This window comes from Panthera leo, chromosome B3 (assembly GCF_018350215.1).
Source record: "Panthera leo isolate Ple1 chromosome B3, P.leo_Ple1_pat1.1, whole genome shotgun sequence".
In the NCBI taxonomy this organism is placed as follows: domain Eukaryota; kingdom Metazoa; phylum Chordata; class Mammalia; order Carnivora; family Felidae; genus Panthera; species Panthera leo.
The window spans coordinates 125,132,843-125,150,459 of NC_056684.1; the positions used below are offsets into that span (position 1 = coordinate 125,132,843).

The 17,617-nt window shown below is 44.7% G+C and overlaps 1 protein-coding gene across 3 annotated transcripts in view; it reads right to left on the reverse strand.

The window, feature by feature from the left end:
• STON2 (stonin 2) overlaps nt 1-8,195 on the reverse strand; it is a 145,415-nt gene extending 137,220 nt beyond the window's left edge. For all 3 annotated transcript variants that reach the window (XM_042943982.1, XM_042943981.1, XM_042943980.1), the window contains exon 1: nt 8,069-8,195. The gene's annotated coding sequence lies outside the window, so the exon portion shown is untranslated. The remainder of the gene's footprint in view (nt 1-8,068) is intronic.
• Between the last annotated feature and the right edge of the window lie 9,422 nt (nt 8,196-17,617).

Sequence of the window (17,617 nt, forward strand, 5' to 3'; positions counted from 1 at the left end):
TCTTGCTTTCTTATGGCCGGGGCCCACCTCTGCCAAGTTCCTGGCCAGGACTGACTGCACTTTCTCTGTCCTCTTCACAGGAAAGTGGCAACTAAATGACAAGAGACCAAAGCCCCTTGTCCCATGAGCACTGGGCTGTGACCAGCCAAGTCATCTAGCTGAATCTGAGATATGACAGCACATGACCCTGCCTCCTTGGAACTGCCTCCCCAAGGCCTGCTCGGAGATCAGGAACTGAACACCAACCAACAGCAGAGCATGAGAGCTCCAGGGCCTCTGAATGTGATGGATGGTGTGGCTGGAGGGGCTGCTTCAGAGGATACTGCCCACCTGGGCCAATTAGGCTGTTGGTGAGTGACTGGGATGTGCTGAATGTACTCAAATAGATGCCCCCAAAAGACCCCCCTTTTAGATGTTATTTTAATACCAAAAATATTAAGGAGAAAGAAATAGATAAGAGAAGCAAGTGTGCTTCAATAGCCCTGTTGACAGTGAAGCCACGGAGCAAAAACAAGGACAGTTCTTCTGGCAGGATCTCTGTGGGTGTGCCCGGAGTGCACAGACCGCCCCCCACCCCTTAACTCTTTAGAGGACTTTTCCTTCTGTTTCCAGATAGAATAGTGACTAAGGGCACAGCTTCTAGAACTGAGAGATTAAGAGGTGGGGTCAAAGCCCTATCTCCACCACAACCTCCGACAGATTACTTACCCTTGCAGATACTACTAATGCCCCACCTCACAGAGTTGAGGCGGAAATTCAAATAATGTGGAGTAAAATGCTAGCAGAAGACCTGGGACACAGTAAGACCCCATGAATGATGGCTACTTATGGTAATTTTGATAATCTCAATAATAAAAGTTGTTCACACCCTTCAAGTGTTTAGAGGGTTAAGTGAAGGGAAATGTAGGGACAAGGAATGACGCAGAGAAAAATTAATACTTTATGTTTGGCAAGGGTGGGAAAATACAATAGGAAAACTATATTTGTGACAGCTATGTTTTGTTTTTTTTTTAATGTGTGACAGTTCACACATTTAAATAACATTTAACTGAGTAAGCTCACTGACTATGGATCACCCTAACCTTACCCACTTCACTATGGTATTATATTCTTTCTTCTTTAAAAACTTAAGTCGAAAAAGACAGACAAATATGTTGTTTCTAAAGCAAACAGAGGAATAAAATCTGTTTTCATTTAAAGCATCTCACTTTTTTTTTTTTTTTTAAGCAATTAGCTAACTTCAAAGGGCAACCAATGCAGTGATTCTATCAAGCTGGCAAGGGTCTGGTGTCTCACTTCAAAGTTTAGGCAGATTGAAAGCCACTGATAGACCTGCTATACTGGCTGGCATCTGGCATGAAAAGTGCTGAGAATACCAATTCATTCAGATGGTGTGTGTGCACAGACCCACAGCACTAAAACGGTACCTCTTTCAATGAGAGCCCCTGTTAAGCCTGAAAGAGAAGGGTGTAATCATCCCACCTCCAAATTAAAATTAATGAGGGTCATTGGGATTAAGGCTGAGGGTCTCTACGGGATAAAAGAGTGATGGAGAAAGTCCTAATTGGATGGAAGGGTCCCCAAGTGCTTAGTGAATATCTGTAAAGCAACTTAAGCTGGACACCAGGGGAGGTGGGACCAATGAGCACAGAAGTGCCAGGGGATACCTGCACGACTTTAAACAAGCTGCTTGACCTTCCCAGGTCACCTTGCAAGTGGAGTGAGACCAACCGCCTGCCAGTTTGACAGAGTTTATGATAGGATTAAATTTTATTTATAAAGAGGTTTGACATTCTTAGCTCCAAAGTGCTCTCCTATTAACAAAGTGAACACGTTAAGAGGACAAATTAGAGTCCAGAGTACTCATTTGCTAACAAATCACCAGATGGCTTCATTTTTCAGGAGGTGACACAAGCCATCAGAATATTGGAATTAGACAATCAGATGGCAGTCAAGAAAGGAAGACTTTAAGAAGCTGTCTACCTCAGACTTCTCTGTCCTCTTCTACTTGACTCCTTTGCTCTAGAAGTCTAGCCACAGGCCTGGAACAAGCTTGTGTGGACCGTCAGAGCCATGGTTCGCTGAGGTCCATTCCCTAAAACCTGATGTGCCCACCTAAACTCCATTTCTACTTCCAATCCAACGCAACTGCTCCTCCGTGAACCTTCCCAGCCTAGCAACACCTCAGAAAGATTCTGTCTCTGAATTCACAGCTTGCAGTGCCCCCTTTAATTATATGGCTGGCCCCACTATTATTTGACTACTATTAATTCTGTATAAATATTATGCCCTTTCACTCCCAGATTAGAGGCTGTGTCCAAAGAATAAGCATTACACTTCTCTGAATTCCTCACATCTTCCTCAGAACCTTGCACCCAGAAGATACCCAATGCCATTCCTGTGAAACCACCTTCCAAAGATTTTACTGGGCCATTAGCAATCTGCAAAGTAGCTTCACACTCATGATCACACTGCACAAAGAACAATAAGCTTCTCTTAGCTGTTACCTGTTAGTGAGGCTACCTCAGAGCATAAGTCTGGGTTAGTTTGAGGCCAGCTGGGATGATGGGAGTGGACACAACGAACAGAAAATTCAAAGGACTTTAAGTTTTCAATCCTGCCCTTCCACCATCTGTCTATAGAATTTTGGCCAACTGTTTCTCAGTAATCACGATTTAGAAAAATGACAGTGCAAGAAACCTACCTCTTGAAACTGCTAGAGATGTGAAAATATACATATATATATATTACATTTAACATTTATTAAATACAAACATATAGAGAAGATACTATTTATGTAGTGGTTTAATGTGTATTTTTTTAAAATATCAAATTCCTGGATAAATGCTATCCAATGGGGAAGAGTAACACTTTCTAGTGAATATATTCAGCATTTTAGATCCCTCCTGGCTAGTTTAAGTCCCTTCCCTCACTGGCTCTCACTCAGGCCTAGGGTTTTGTCTGCTACATCTTTTGCAACTTTATTTTTTTTAATGTTTTATTTATTTTTGAGAGAGAGAGAGAGAGAGAGCAGGGGAGGGGCAGAGAGAGGGGGTGACAAAGGATCCAACGGGGATCGCTGACAGCAGCGAGCCTGATGTAGGGCTCAGGAACCATGAGATCATGACCTAAGTCGAAGTCAGACACCTAACTGACAGCTATCCAGGTGCCCCACAACTTTAGATCAAGTTTCCTGGAGACCTGAGACCGAGGGAGCTACAGGGTTCCACTACAGAGCTGACCAAGGGAAGGCCACGTCTGCAGGAGGAAGTGAAACAGTTGATTTTCCAAAATTACCTGGAGAGGGAATCAGACCAACAGAGATGGCCTCAGGCCTCCTGGCCAGAGGTCATGGTTCCAAATTTTCTCATCCACCTCTGGAGGTATGCAGAACCCTAGGGAATTCTCTTGTTTCAAAAAGCACACCTTTTAGGTATGAATTGTCAAATCTCAATTAGGAAAAAGGGTCTTTTCAAATATTACTCATTTCATTTTATAGCTCGGGCCTACCATGACATTTCTTGTTTTATACAAATTTCCTATGCGTATTTCTAAGATAGTGTATCCACGTCTCAATGGATCATTTTAGACTCACACCACCTTGAAACAAATACTATAACCTGCGGCCAGCACTCAAAATGTTGACTCTGAAAGTATTTCATTTATTCACACAGTGTGGGCAGGTATATCACTGATTATCTGTACCCGGTAGAGTCGAAACTTTTTCCACATCTAGAATTGAGAAAAAAATAGTAAAAAGAAAACAAACGCTCACTATGTTCTATTTCTTGTGTCATGTTGTACACGCCAACATATTTTCTCCTTAACGTCCTTCTTGGAATGTTCTCTCATTACAGGAGTGGTGAGTCACAGTGAAAGGAATTGATGGGACTCGCTCCACCCATTAGCATAAGCTAAACTATGGACATCTTGAGTTCTCAGGGGGTTAGTTATCTTGGGAGGGTTGATCACAATTTGCATGATCATATGGTACAGATGTGTATTCATGAAGATGACCTCAAGTGAAGCAAGAAATTTCTCGGTCTGACTATTTTACAATTCAGCCAAACATCCACCCAGTGGGCAAACCCCAGTTCCAAAAGAAATTAAAACTGGGAGGACAAGAAGTGTGATGGATCAGAGACTGGAATACGCTGAGCTGACAAACTTAAGTGAGAGGGCTGGAGCCAGACAAAAGGGTGTGTGCTCAATGACATGCCGGATGGTGGGGGGGTGGGGCAGAATTACAAAAGGAGGGGATAAAGTAGCACTTGTATGTTTCTTCTATGAATCCAAGCTCCTTTCATGTCCTTACTATGAGAATTATATCTGCAATTTAATATAAACCTAGAGACTCAGTCACTCTTACAGACCCCAATGCCACTGCCAGCCTTCAGCAAATCTGCCAAATGGAGAATGCTGAGACCTTCCAGACTTCTTCCCTGTTCCATTAGGCCCTTCTATTCAGGCCTTTCCCTCAACCACATTTGGGGGTGGGGGGTGCTCAAGTGAGCAAGGAGCAGAGAGAGAATCCCACAAGGGGCAGAGAGAGAAAGAGAGAGAGTAGTGGGGCTCGTGCTCCCCTGAAGTGGGTGAGCTCACCCACTATGGGACTCGAACTCACAAACTGTGAGATCATGACCTGAGCAAAAGTTAGATGCTTAACAACTGAGCCACAAGGTGCCCTCCTCAACCACATCTTAACTTCTCCCTTTAGTTCAGTGGTTTTTGGACTGGCAGCATCAGCATCACCTGAGCACTTGTCAGAAATGCTAACTCCCAGGTGCCACCCCAGATCTATTAAGAAACTCTGGCGGTGTGACCCACAAATCTGTGTTTTCTCAAGGGCTCTAGGTAATTCTGAGGCACACTAAAGTTTGAAAACTGCTGCTTTAGATGATACCATAAAATACTTTAGGATGAAGGAGCATATACATTTTAAGAGAGGACAAAGGAGAATCATTCAAGTGCCCAGGGAATAATTTTCTAACAGTTGAATCTCGAGTCATGTGAAAGATAGTGAGGGAGATTTGAGGCTGCTGAATTCGTTGGGGCACTTACCATCTTTACCTTTTAATCCCACCTATTTTGGTCTTCTCCCCACATTGCCACTAGAGACATGTGTTTGGTCTGAAAAATCTGACCATGTCAAACCCCAACTTAAAACCCTCAATGGCTGCTCCCTGCCCATAGGATAAAGTCCCAGCACATGACCCAGGGCCCTTCATCACCTGCTGCGGGCCACCTCCCTTGCCCTGTTTCCTTCTGCACTTTCCCTCCTACTCAGCCATTCTTCACTGTCTGCAGGAGGCTTAGACTCCCCCTTACCACTGACATTGGGTCTGCCTGTGTGACTTACCTTGGCCAACAGCATGAGAGTTGAAGTGATGTCTGCTATCTCTGAGCAGGTATTAAGTGCCATATTTTTGTTTTATCACATTCTCTTTTTTCCCCTTCCCATAAATGAGATCAGTATTGCCCCAGGAAGAGGCTGTTTCTTAAGCCTCTGGGGATCTCAGAAGGAACCAGATAAGGAGCAGAACCACGACTAACCTACACTGGACATGCAGCAATCGTGACAAATACACCTCAGTTGTTGTAAGCCACTGAGATTTGGGAATTATTTGTTATTTTGCCTAAGCTGACCATTATAGCACATTGGATCTCCCATATCCCCTCTGCCTGGAATGTCTCTCTCCTCTGCTCTACCTTTCCTTCCAATCCCACCTCAATCCTATCTGCATAAGAGACCTGCTCATCATTCTTCACTCAGCTTAGGTGTCATCTCCTCAATCAAGTCTTTTTTATTCCCAGATATAACCGATCGACTCTCACCTGTAGGATCCCTTTTGAATACTACAGACCAGTAACTATGTCCTTGGAACTTTGCTGGGGACTTTCCATTTATTAGCACTATCCTTACAACAACTCCTCTCTAAAATAAATAAATAAATAAATAAATAAATAAATAAATAAATAAATAAATAAATAAACAAGCAAGCAAGCCCTCATTTTACAGAGTGGGAGACTCTGGCACAGAAAAGCAAAGCGACTTGTCCAGGTTTCCCAGCCATCGGCCACAGAGACAGAGTTTTCACCAAGTGTGGGTATGGCTTTGATTGTACCAATCTTTCCTGTGCCCCACTCACCTCCCTCCCTCCTCTATCAGCAAGCTTTCATATCCTCCCACTGTGGTGGTGAGAGTAAAAGTCTCCTTATCCACAACTAAAAGGTTGTGGAATTAATTTGACACTTGAAAGACTTGCATCTGGAAGTGGGCTTCTTACCCCCTGAGAAGATAATCACTTTCTCTAAGTGGATGGATTTATTCGAAGGCTCCTGGCAAGTAAATGCACTGGAGCCTTTGGAGAACTGGGGCATTCTGTCTGTACCTTTCCCAGGTAGTGTGGTGTGTTAAGACAGGTAGATTCCCACTGACATTGCCCTTGGGAACCTGTGGGAAGGTCCTTTTGGTTTTGCCACAAGGTAGGAGGTTAAGTAGCAGAGGGTTCAGAATTCCAAGCAAGTTGGCTACATATAGATATTTTAAGTAAACGAACAAGGAAAAGAAAACGAGGATAATAAAGTGACACAGTGGCAAAGAATTGAACCAGACCACCCAAGTCAGACACCAAAATAACTGCCTAAAGTAGGAACTGCAATTTTAGGTTTCTGTGAGCTGCTGGCATTTTGTTGTGTGGTTGAGCTTTTTATTTGTTTTTCTCATCTTCCCCCTCTCTTTAAAGTTGTTTCAGGGAGGAGTTTGGAAAGTATAAGAACCTTCAAGTCCTCCCCCATCAGCCATATTAGTGAAAGATAAGCATTCAACAAAACACCAAGATATTCTTCTCACACAACATTCATAACAACTTTTTCAGGGTTTGCAAAGCTTTTCTCAGTTACTTGTTGGAATCCATTTATCTCTCTCACCATTCCAATGGAGTTTTGTGTTTTTTTTAATTCCCTCAAAGGACATTATTACATTTAAATGATACCATCGGTAACATTAATAATAGCATTTTTCCCCTTCGAGTTTAGAAAGCTGTTCAGAGCTCCAAATGGTCACTGGGCCAGTGAGAACACGTCTGCCTTACTCTTTAAAAAACCATCCACTCCGTATAACAAATAATAAGAGCCAGCATTTACTGGGTACTTAGTGTTGTGCTCAGTGTTTTTTGGGCACTGGTTTATTTAATCCTCAAAACAAGGCTATCAAGCAGGTGCAACCATTTATGGCCACTTTACAGATTAAGAGAGTGAGGCACATAAGAGCATGAAGGACCTGCCTGAGAGAAAGGGTGTCTTTCCCTTTCAGAGGTCAGTAGCTGCACAAGACGACAGTTAATGATTCACCCACAGCCCTCGGGGAGCTCCTTTCAGTAAGGGCAACATAGGCACATTCTCTCGGTGTCTCTGTCTCTGTCTCTATCTCTATCTCTCATCTTCAACTCTTCCTCACCCAGCGAGAGGCGGGTGTCCAGCAAATTGCTTGGCAATACACAGAGGAAACTCCATCCAAAGCCCGGGTCTGCTGGGTCCAGGCCGCCTCTGGGCGCTGTCCAGCGGGCAGCGCGCCTGAGTGACCAGGCTGGGGTCCTGTCTCCGACACCCCGAAGGTGGGGCGGAACGCCAAGGCCGGGATTTCGAGCGGTGGGGGGGAGGGGTGGGAAAGTCACCGTCCCCAGGGACACCTGTTGTCGCCTTGGGCCAACGAAGACGTCGCGGGGACTCACATCTCAGGGAGGACACCCGTCTGCAGTGTCCGCGTACGGGGGCGGGGGTCGCAAGTGTCTTCCCCCACCCCCACCGCCCCTTCTCCGCCTTAGGCGGGCTCACCTCACCCCCTCCCACCCCTGGACGCCGGCAGCCAGTGGAAATGTCGCGCCTCCGCGGGGCTCCGGCCGAGGCACGCGCGGAGGCGTAGGGACACGCGGGACGAGGGGCAGCCCCCGCGGCGCTAGGACCTCGCGGCCGGCCCGCCCCCACCCCCACCCCTCGCCGGCTCCACCTGCGGAGCCCCTCCGGCAGGGCACGCTGGCTCTCCACGGCGGGGCGCGGGCGCGGTTACCTGCGACGCCGCCCGCAGGGTCCCAAGTGTCGGCCGGAATGTCGCCACGGCAGAGCCCGCTGGGCTGGCCCGGGGATCCTCGCCCGGCCCCACTGCTCCCGCTGCCCTCCCTCGCGGCCGCAGCGCCGCCGCCGGCTCCCGACTCTCTAGGCTTGCTCCGCGCCCGCCGGCTCCTGGCTCCTCTCCCGCAGCTCCTGATTGGCCGCGGCGCGCGCCCGAGCCGCGCCCTGATTGGGCAGCTGGGAGCCGGGGCGGGGGGACGGACCCGGCGCCGCCTGGACCTGCTCTGGGTGCCCCCGGCGCCACTGCTTCGCGTCCCCGCTGCACCTCGCGGCCGCGATCCAGACGCCAAACCCGGGGTCCTGCCCTCTGCGCCGAGGGGTGTCGGTTGTCCAGGCACCGGGCGGAGCGGAAAGTGGCACAAGTAGCAGGGGGGTGACGGGGGGGGTGACGGGGAGCGGGTATCGCCTTGGAGTCTCTCCTACACCCCCTGCCAAGGCTGGACTCCTACATGCGGTTTTGACCGCGTGTTTACTCTTACAGTTTTTACTATAAAAAGGCCATAGGACGCAAGACAGTGGCTTGTAAACAGTGGGCGCCAAAATGTGTTTGTGGTCTTAGGTTGGGCTTGATGCATAATCTTTATGCGGTCCAACTAGAGTTCGCGAAAGGGAAGCAACTTGTGCGAGGTCCTCGTCTTGTCAACAAATTAGTAAGAGCGAGAAAAATGGTGACACAGATCTTCACTTACAAGGAACTTAATACCTAACTAAGGAGATGGGGCTGAATAATAATGGTAATAGTAATTATAATAATAATGATGACCCTAACGTTTTCATGGCTCTTATTATTTGCCGGGCACTTTTCTAAGTGCTTTACATATATTAATACAGAAATACAGGAAACAGCTGACATAAGGATGTCCACATGTCCTGTGAAACGTGTGGACAAGTGACATAAGTTCTGAGTGTGAGAGGTTTTTATCCGGAAGACACCCCAGCAGTCATTCCACACCACAGTGAAAAGGCACAAATTAGAACGGAAAGAGAGCATTGGGATTTAAAATTGTTCCATCTTCGGAGCTGGAGAGTGTTATGCTAAGTGAAATAAGTCATACAGAGAAAGACAGATACCATATGTTTTCACTCTTATGTGGATCCTGAGAAACTTAACAGAAGACCATGGGGGAGGGGAAGAAAAAAAAAAGAGGTTAGAGAGGGAGGGAGCCAAAACACAAGAGACTCTTAAAAACTGAGAACAAACTGAAGGTTGATGGGGGGTGGGAGGGAGGGGAAGGTGGATGATGGATATTGAAGAGGACACCTGTTGGGATGAGTACTGTGTGTTGTATGGAAACTAATTTGACAATAAATTTCATATTTAAAATAAAAGAAAATAAAATGAATAAAATTGTTCCATCTCCGATTTCTTCTCCCATAGTTCTGTAGCCCTCCGAACATTTTGTCTCAACTGCACTGGGCCTTTCTAAAGAATAAAAACAATCACTATAAATCAGGGTGCCACCAGAACTTTGTTTTACCACTCATAAAAGGAGCCCTCTCTAAGCATTCAGGTAACAGTGAGTAGAAATAATCAGCACAGGTTATATTCTAGCACTTATGACTCCAGTGGTATTCATACCTTGAAAGTAAGTATGGAGCCATTTTCCACAAGTATCTTCCCTCGTTCTATTCTCTTATGTTGACAGAACCCTAGAGGGAGAAATTTGGGTTGGTAGAGAAATAAACACCTGAGTGAAAACCAGCTTGACCTACTCTGAACAGCCTGATTTTTACCTTCGCGTGAGCTTAACGTCACTTACTTTGAGGATCCCAAGACCCTTGGAGGAAATTAGCTCACTGTTCCCAATTTATATCAACGGACAAGCAAGTAGTTCATTCTGTATTGAAAAGATGGCCTAGCATGAGTAGAGCCTTATCTGGTAGGAACACCACAGAAAAATAGACTGTGAGAATGATTCCTATACCAGCATCCATCTCCAAGCTTCAGAAACACATGAAGACATCAGCCCATCTTTCCAGTTGCTCACTTTCCATTGTGGTGGCTTTTGCCAAAGCAGAAGTTCCATTTGGATTGGTCACCCTATCTCTCCAAAGAAGAAAGGTTATTTTAGCTGGAGAACTAGGTTGACCCAAGATGATTTCTTAAATTCATAGCCCTGGTTGGATCACACTAAACTCAGCCTTCTGAGGGATGAGAAGTGAAAGAAGAATCTGGATTCCACCATGTCCACTCTGGAATGGTCTTGTGGGCAGGAACTAGTTATGTATCTGTCTATGCCTAATTTATTTCTTTTTAAACCTTTTTAATGTATATTTGTTTTTGAAAGAGAAAGAGAGACAGAGCAGGAGAGGGGCAGACAGAGAGGGAGACAGAGGGTCCCAAGCGAGCTCTGTGTTGACAGCAGAGAGTGGGGTGTGGGGCTTGAACTCACAAACCATGAGTTGGGCTCTTAACCGAGCTCCCCAGGTGCTCCTATCCCCATTTCATCCCCCCAAAAATGCTTTGCTTAGTTGTGCCTCCTGTGTTGCATGTCTTCTGTGGCAAATCCTATTTATCACTCAAAATTCAACTAAAATGTCCTTTCCTCTGTGAGGCTTTCGCTAACTCTCCCAGGCAACAATAGTGATCCCTGTGCCCATGTTATATTCTCAGTACGGCACAAAGCAACAGTATTCTAGTGATCCATTTACATGGCCATCCCTCCAACTAATTATTACCAATGCCTGGCCTAGTTCATAGAACTCAGTAGTAAGTACTCAATAAACTTGAACTGATTGACTAAAATCCCTTACCGACTAATAGGGTGGCATTAAGGAGACTGGGGCCACACCACTCTGCTATTCAACAGGGCATCCTCCAGTTCCAGGCTGGATGGATATTTGATGTGAGTCAAAGTGATCATCTATCCACTCGAATAGGGAATAGGTAGTTTCTGTATGTGAGGCACTGTCAGGTAAAAAGAAGAATAAGGTCTCTCTTAAATGTACACAAGATGAAATGATGCAGCTGGTTTAGAAAATAGTTTGACAATTCCTCAAAGAGTTAAACACAGAGTTACCATAAGACCCAGTAATTCTATTCCTAGGTACATACTCAAGAGAATTTAAAACATATACCCATACAGAAACTTGCCCATGAATATTCATAGAAACATTATTTATAATAGCTGAAAAATGTAAACAACCCAAATATCCATTAACTGGTGAATAGATAAACAAAATGTGGTACATCCATACAGTGGAATATTATTATTCAGCCATAAGAAGGAATGAATACTGATACATGCTACAACATGGGGGGACCTGGGAAACATAATGCTAAATGAAGGAAGCCAGACACAAAAAGCCACATATTGTAGGATTCCATTTAGATGAAATATCCAGAGTAGGCAAATATATATAGACTGAAAGTAGATTAGTGGTTGCCAAGGGGTCAGGGGAAGGAGGAATGGAGAGTGATTGCTTAGTGGATATTGGGTTTCCTTTTGGGTTGATGAAAATGTTCTGGAATTGAATGGTGGTTATGGGCACACAACTTGGTGAATATACTAAAAACCATTGAGTTATTAAAAACAAAACAAAATACACACAGCAGGCATTCAGAAAGTTTAGAAACCATCAATGAAGGAAATGTTAGTTAAATCATAGAGTGTTTAGTAGCTAACAGTGTAAAAGTGTAGAGGAACAGAAAAGCCAGTAAAACATAGTTAAAAAGTTGGCTTGTCTCTCCCTCATGCTCCCACCTTCAGTAACTTAGAGGGGATTTACTCCTTAGATCTGCATTGTCCAATTGAATATTCTATGATAATGGAAATCTTTATCTGAGCTATTCAATATGGAAGCCACTAATATGGTTAGCGCAACTGAAGAACTGAATTTTAATTGTGTTTAAATTTAAACTGCCACATGTGGCTAGAGGCTACTCTACTGGCAGTGTAGCTTTTGCTGGTTTAGAGGACTGGAGCCATCTTAACTGACAGTTTGGGATAATACTGGAGAGTGGGAGAGTCAATGTCTATATGTTCCATAGCCTGACTCAAGCCTGTATCCACTAGAAATCCTTCAATAGGATCTCACTGCTCCCACCCTTCTCCCTTCTATGAACTTTTAATGAACTTCAGTCAATAATACAGCATTTAGTTTTGTCTTTATGGCAAAACTTCCATTCCAAAAATATTTATGGAACAAGCACTATGTGGAAGTCTGAGAAGAGGAAGGATTGTAGACAAGGTCAGCCAAATTCCAAAGGGTTGGTCTTGAGAAGGCAGACAGGGAGAAGGGACAAGATAAATCCATTATAGGGACCTGGCTCCTTACTTCCTTCCCTCCAACATCCCCCGTTAACACATACACATACTCTTTCAAGTGGGAAATCTTGCTATTAAGATGCTGAAGTGATGTTGAAGAATCTTTATTTAGATTTCCTGTTTCCAATTTAAGCCTTGTAACATCCTTAACTCCTTCAATACCCCTTTCACTTTATGTTGATCTTTCCCTTCTTTGAACTTTCACTGAATTTGAAATCGATAGAATGTAATGACTTTCTAAGCGTTTTTCCTTAATGTGGTGTCCCCGCAGCAAGATTCATTTGTTGCACAAATGTTTATTGAGCTCCTGCTTCTTTTTGTACCAGAACAGTCCTAGGAGCTGTGGATAAAAACAAAGACAGGGTCTCTGGGAAGTTTAGAGCCTTATGCAGAGGCACACAAAGAAATTGTTCTGTGAAGTTTGGCCTAAGTGTGTAGGAAGTTCACTGAAAGCACAGGACAAGCAGCAGGTGGGTTTACACAGAGAAATCAGGGAAGGCTTCTCAGTGGAGGTGACATTTAAGCTAAAGGAACTTGAAGGATGAGTAAGAGTTCTTAAAACATTTTTTTAAATTTAATTCATTATACTGTTCACTTTCCAAAATTGGATTTGAGGTAGTATGTTAGAAGTTTTAGAGAACAGTGTTTGAAAGAATAAATTAGCAACAAGATCCAGCTCAATATCTGTGACAACGTTTTGCATTGCTAACAAGGGTACTAACTGGACAGTTATTCTTACTGCTCTCAAGGCTTATTCCTGAGTGAATATATGTGTATATATATATATATATATATATATATATATATATATATATGGCTCTCTGATCTCAAGGAATTTAAAATATCTCACCTCTACTATTGCAATATCCTTCTTAGTAGTCTCTTGGGTTTAATCTTATTTTCTTCTTTTCCAGTTATCCCAAATATCAGGCGTTTGTGCCCTACTGTCACCAGCTTTTCCATATCCATGTATAATCTGCACCATCATGTACTTGTTTCTTTACATTGGCTCTCATCTTGCTCAACTTCATTGAAAAGGAATTTGTATCTCGTTATCATCAGTGAAAAACTAGTATCACTTGCCATAAATAGAATGTTAACCACAAAAATAATACAATGAAAGTAAAACCACATTATCTCATCTTAGCTGGATACTGTTGGATGCCAAAAGTTCTGAGTTTGAGGCCCTGCAATTTCTTTCATAAAGAAAAAGATTATCAAGACTTAAAGAGTATTAAAGACATATCAGCACCAAACATTTCTCCTTGGTCCAATCAAATTGACTGAAAGAGAATTGAAAAAAGAATAACTCCCAAGGCGTTTGAGTGTCTCATTCGGTTAAGTGTCTGATTCTGGTTTGGGCTCAGGTCATGATTTCACAGTGTGTGGGTTCGAACCCTGCATCAGGCTCCACACTGACATGTGGAGCCTGCTTGGGATTCTGTCTCTCCCTCTCTCTCTTCCCCTCCCCCATTCACTCTCTCTATCTCTCTCTCAAAGTAAATCAACTTTTAAAAAATTTAAAAAAAAGAAAAAAGAATAACTCTCTCTTCACATGAGCCAATGAAATTTAATGTCCCTCTTGCATTCCTCTTAAAACCAGCTTCAGCACCAAAAAAAGTCTGTGCTCATCCTGGGTACCACACACTTGTAAACACTGATCTGATCCATCCCTATCAGAATGATCTAACTTTCTCCCTCCTATTCAAAATCCTTCAATAGCTCTTCATTACCTAAGGGAAGAAATCTGAGTTCCTTACCATGGGATACAAGGTCCTCCTGGATCAGGCTTAGCCTACCTCTCCACCTTCAACTTTTGTCATCTTACTCTTTATGCCACCAACGCTGAACTCTTTGTAGTTCTCAGAATGTACCATATATTCTCATGCCTCTGTGCTGTTCCCTCTGCCAGGTATGCTGTTCCCCTACTACATGCACCTTATCTTCCATTTCCCTTCTCTGCTCATTTCTACTTATCTGCTTAGTGCGCTGCACACACACACACACACACACACACACACACACACACACAAACTATAACAGGATTCCTTCCAAAACCACCTGCCTCTTTCTTCTGGGGGATCTTCCTCCACTGCCTCACCCATGTGTCTCTACAAGGCACCGACAAGTTCTCAAACCACTCTGCACCCCTTATTACAACCGATTGGCCTATAGGTGAGCAATAGAACGAAGGTGAAGTCCCAGCTGATAATTTCCTACCAGGAGCAAAAAGTTGGAGTCACTCTTTCTCTATTTTAAGATGCAGAGAGACACAGAGGCAAGCAAAGTATGAGTCAGAGTCTCCACTCCATTTGTGCAGCAGACCAGCCATTTCCTTGTCCCTCCTTCTTTAAGGTCATTCACCTTTTCCTTTTATTTTGTGAAAGAGACCCAGTTAAGTCTCTTTTTCCTAAGCTACTCTGAGTTGAGTTTATTACTTACAACCAAGCTTCCTAATAGAGTCCTAATCACCCTTGAAGCCTTAGCACAAATATATTCCTTTGTGAAGCCCTCCCTGACTCTTCCAGGCCTACAAAGGTGCCTCTTCTCTTATACCTTCCTGCATCTTGTAACACTGGACCCATGACCAGCAAGTATCTTTGTAATCTTGACATTTTGGTGTGAGAAATAGTGTGTTCTGTCCTCTTTGCCAGTTTTGATTATTCCATTTACCACCTGATGGGAAGGGAAACTTAGAACATAGCAACCTATTGACATTGTGCCAGAAGTAAAGTCAATATTGAGGGGGAAAAATCTCTTAAGTTTTAGCTGCTCCACTATGAAGATTTTTTTTAACCAAATTTAATCCTAAGAAGAACTTTAAAAATGTGCCAACTACAAGAACGCTCCACTCCTCTGCTGCCCCACCAGGATGGGACTAGAAATACACTCCATAAATAACAACCACCGAGGGGGAGGTGGCATCTGGATATGCAGCAGGAAGGACTGAGGAACACATGGAGGGGAGGGTCAGATGAAAAAGGGAGGTCTGGGAAAGAAGGAACCTTAGGAGTCCCATTTGTCACTGAATCTCTGTGAATGAAAAGGCAGCCCCATAAAGAAATGGTTTCCACCATCCATGAACTTCCATCTGTGATCATATTTGGCTAAATAAGATTAACTTCTTGTAGGTAGTTGATTGGGCCTACGCACTCTTTCAAGTGTTAAGAGGCAGCCTGGGGTCATATCTGTATATTTATCTCATTTCTGGACTGGAAGCTCCTTTTCAAAAGAGATTTTTTCAATCTTGGCATGCTGGGCATCAGCATCTAGCCCAGTCTCGAGTTGAACTTTGATGCTTATAGTCTGTATTTAAGTTAGGAATGCTTCCCAGCTTGCAAGTATCAGAATAACCAGTTATAATGGTTCAAGCAGTAAAGACACGTAATTATTGGACATGAACATTCTGGATGCTGGCAGCCCCAAGGTAGAGTGTTCCATGACATCTAAAGGACCTAGGCTCTTTCTGCTCCTCCATCCTTGGCTTTTTGGCTTTATCTTAGGCTGGCTGTCTTGTAAACGCAACATGGTTGCCACAACTCCAGGTTTCTCATCTTTAGGAAAGCATGTACAAGGAAAAAAGGAAGTGGACTGAGCTGGGAAAGAAATTTTCCTTTATCGGGGAGGAAAACCTTTCTCAAACAGCCATTCCTCCCCATCTGGTGAAGTTCTCTTTATATCCCATTGGCTGGAAATGAGCTCGTGACCATCCCTGGCTGCAAGAGAGGCTGGAGGAACTAGCACAGTCTGGGACTCTGCCAGCCATAACCGTGAGGAGGACATTGCCACGTACCACTGCTGGCAGTGACACCCTTAGGCAGGCAACCAGGGCCCTGGCCGTCCCCACAGTTTTCTTCTCTGTGCCCCAGACTGGCTGGGGCTAACAGTGCTATCTAGGTGGGGTTTTCTGAGCCAAGGCTGGGACCCGGATGTGCCTCTTCCCCTCATTACCACTTCTTGGTGTGGGCACTCCTAGACCCTCTGTTCTGCACATGGACTTGACCAGAGACCCTGAAGATCTACTTAGATTCACACCCATGGGATCTTTTTAGTTGCATGTGGCTGGAGGGTGACCTGTAGCACAGATTGCCTCACTGGCCTGTGTGTCACTTAATTTGCAGGATCGCACAAGATTGGGCTGCCAGAATGGTGCTGGCCTGCCGATTTGGGGCTACTCTCACATCATACACAAGATGAGTTTAGGGCGCTGGGCTGCACATGTTGGCTTGAGCTGTGTATGTGGGCCCACGCGCTGGTCTTGACTGGCCATATTCCAACTGCAGTGCTGCCTCTGCTCTACCCGAGGGCAGCTGGGGCGGGGGCAGGCATTCTTCACTCTGTGCTGGCACCCAGGGCAGTTACCCCAGCCTCTCCATGGGCTTCCCGCCAGGTTTCCAGGAGTGCTCACACCTATGTCCTCCTGGAGATTTCCAGCCCATTGCTCCACGATGCCAGCACACCCTTCTGGGTGGGGTCCTGTCTTGCCTCTGACCAGTGTGGTGACATCATGCCCTCCCTGGCCAGTCTTCAGCCATGTAGCAGGCGATGGATGTTCCTTGTGCTCTTCTCATCCACCCCCTCCTCCCCATTGGGGGGCAGTGTGTGCAGGTAGGAGTGCGGTGCACACTGAAGGCGATCACATTCTAGGAATTCTATGGGGTTCAAGGGAAGACCTGGCTGGAAGATGTTTTCTACCTTGATATGGTTGCTGGGAGGGTCAAATGAAATTGAGCCCCTGAGACTCCTTTGTGGCCTATACAAGCGCACACAGATATTAGTTATTTTTAATACTTTCACTTGAAATATAAGAAAACTAAAAAGGAAGAAAGCTCAGTGACACTCCCCCCACCCCCCACCACCTCCACCAAGATGAAGAGGCACCATGGGAGTATTTTTGAGAGGGAGTATTCTGATTTTAGATGACCTGGTATTGACATTCAGCTCTCCCTTCTCCCAGCTGTGGGATGCTAGTTTGGTTTCTGGGCCTCAGTTCCACATTTATAAAGTGGGGTAATAATATACCTACATCAGAGGATTTGGGTAAGCATTAAATGAGGAGATACTTAACATTGTTCCTGACGCATAGTGGGTACCGGATAAATAGTAACTATTATTCCTATTTTACTACACAGATATTTGTCGCAGAGCTACAGATCTCCTGGATGACGGCCCTGCTCTGCACGAGGAATAAGTTACAAGAAGGCATTTTCAAAAGGAGA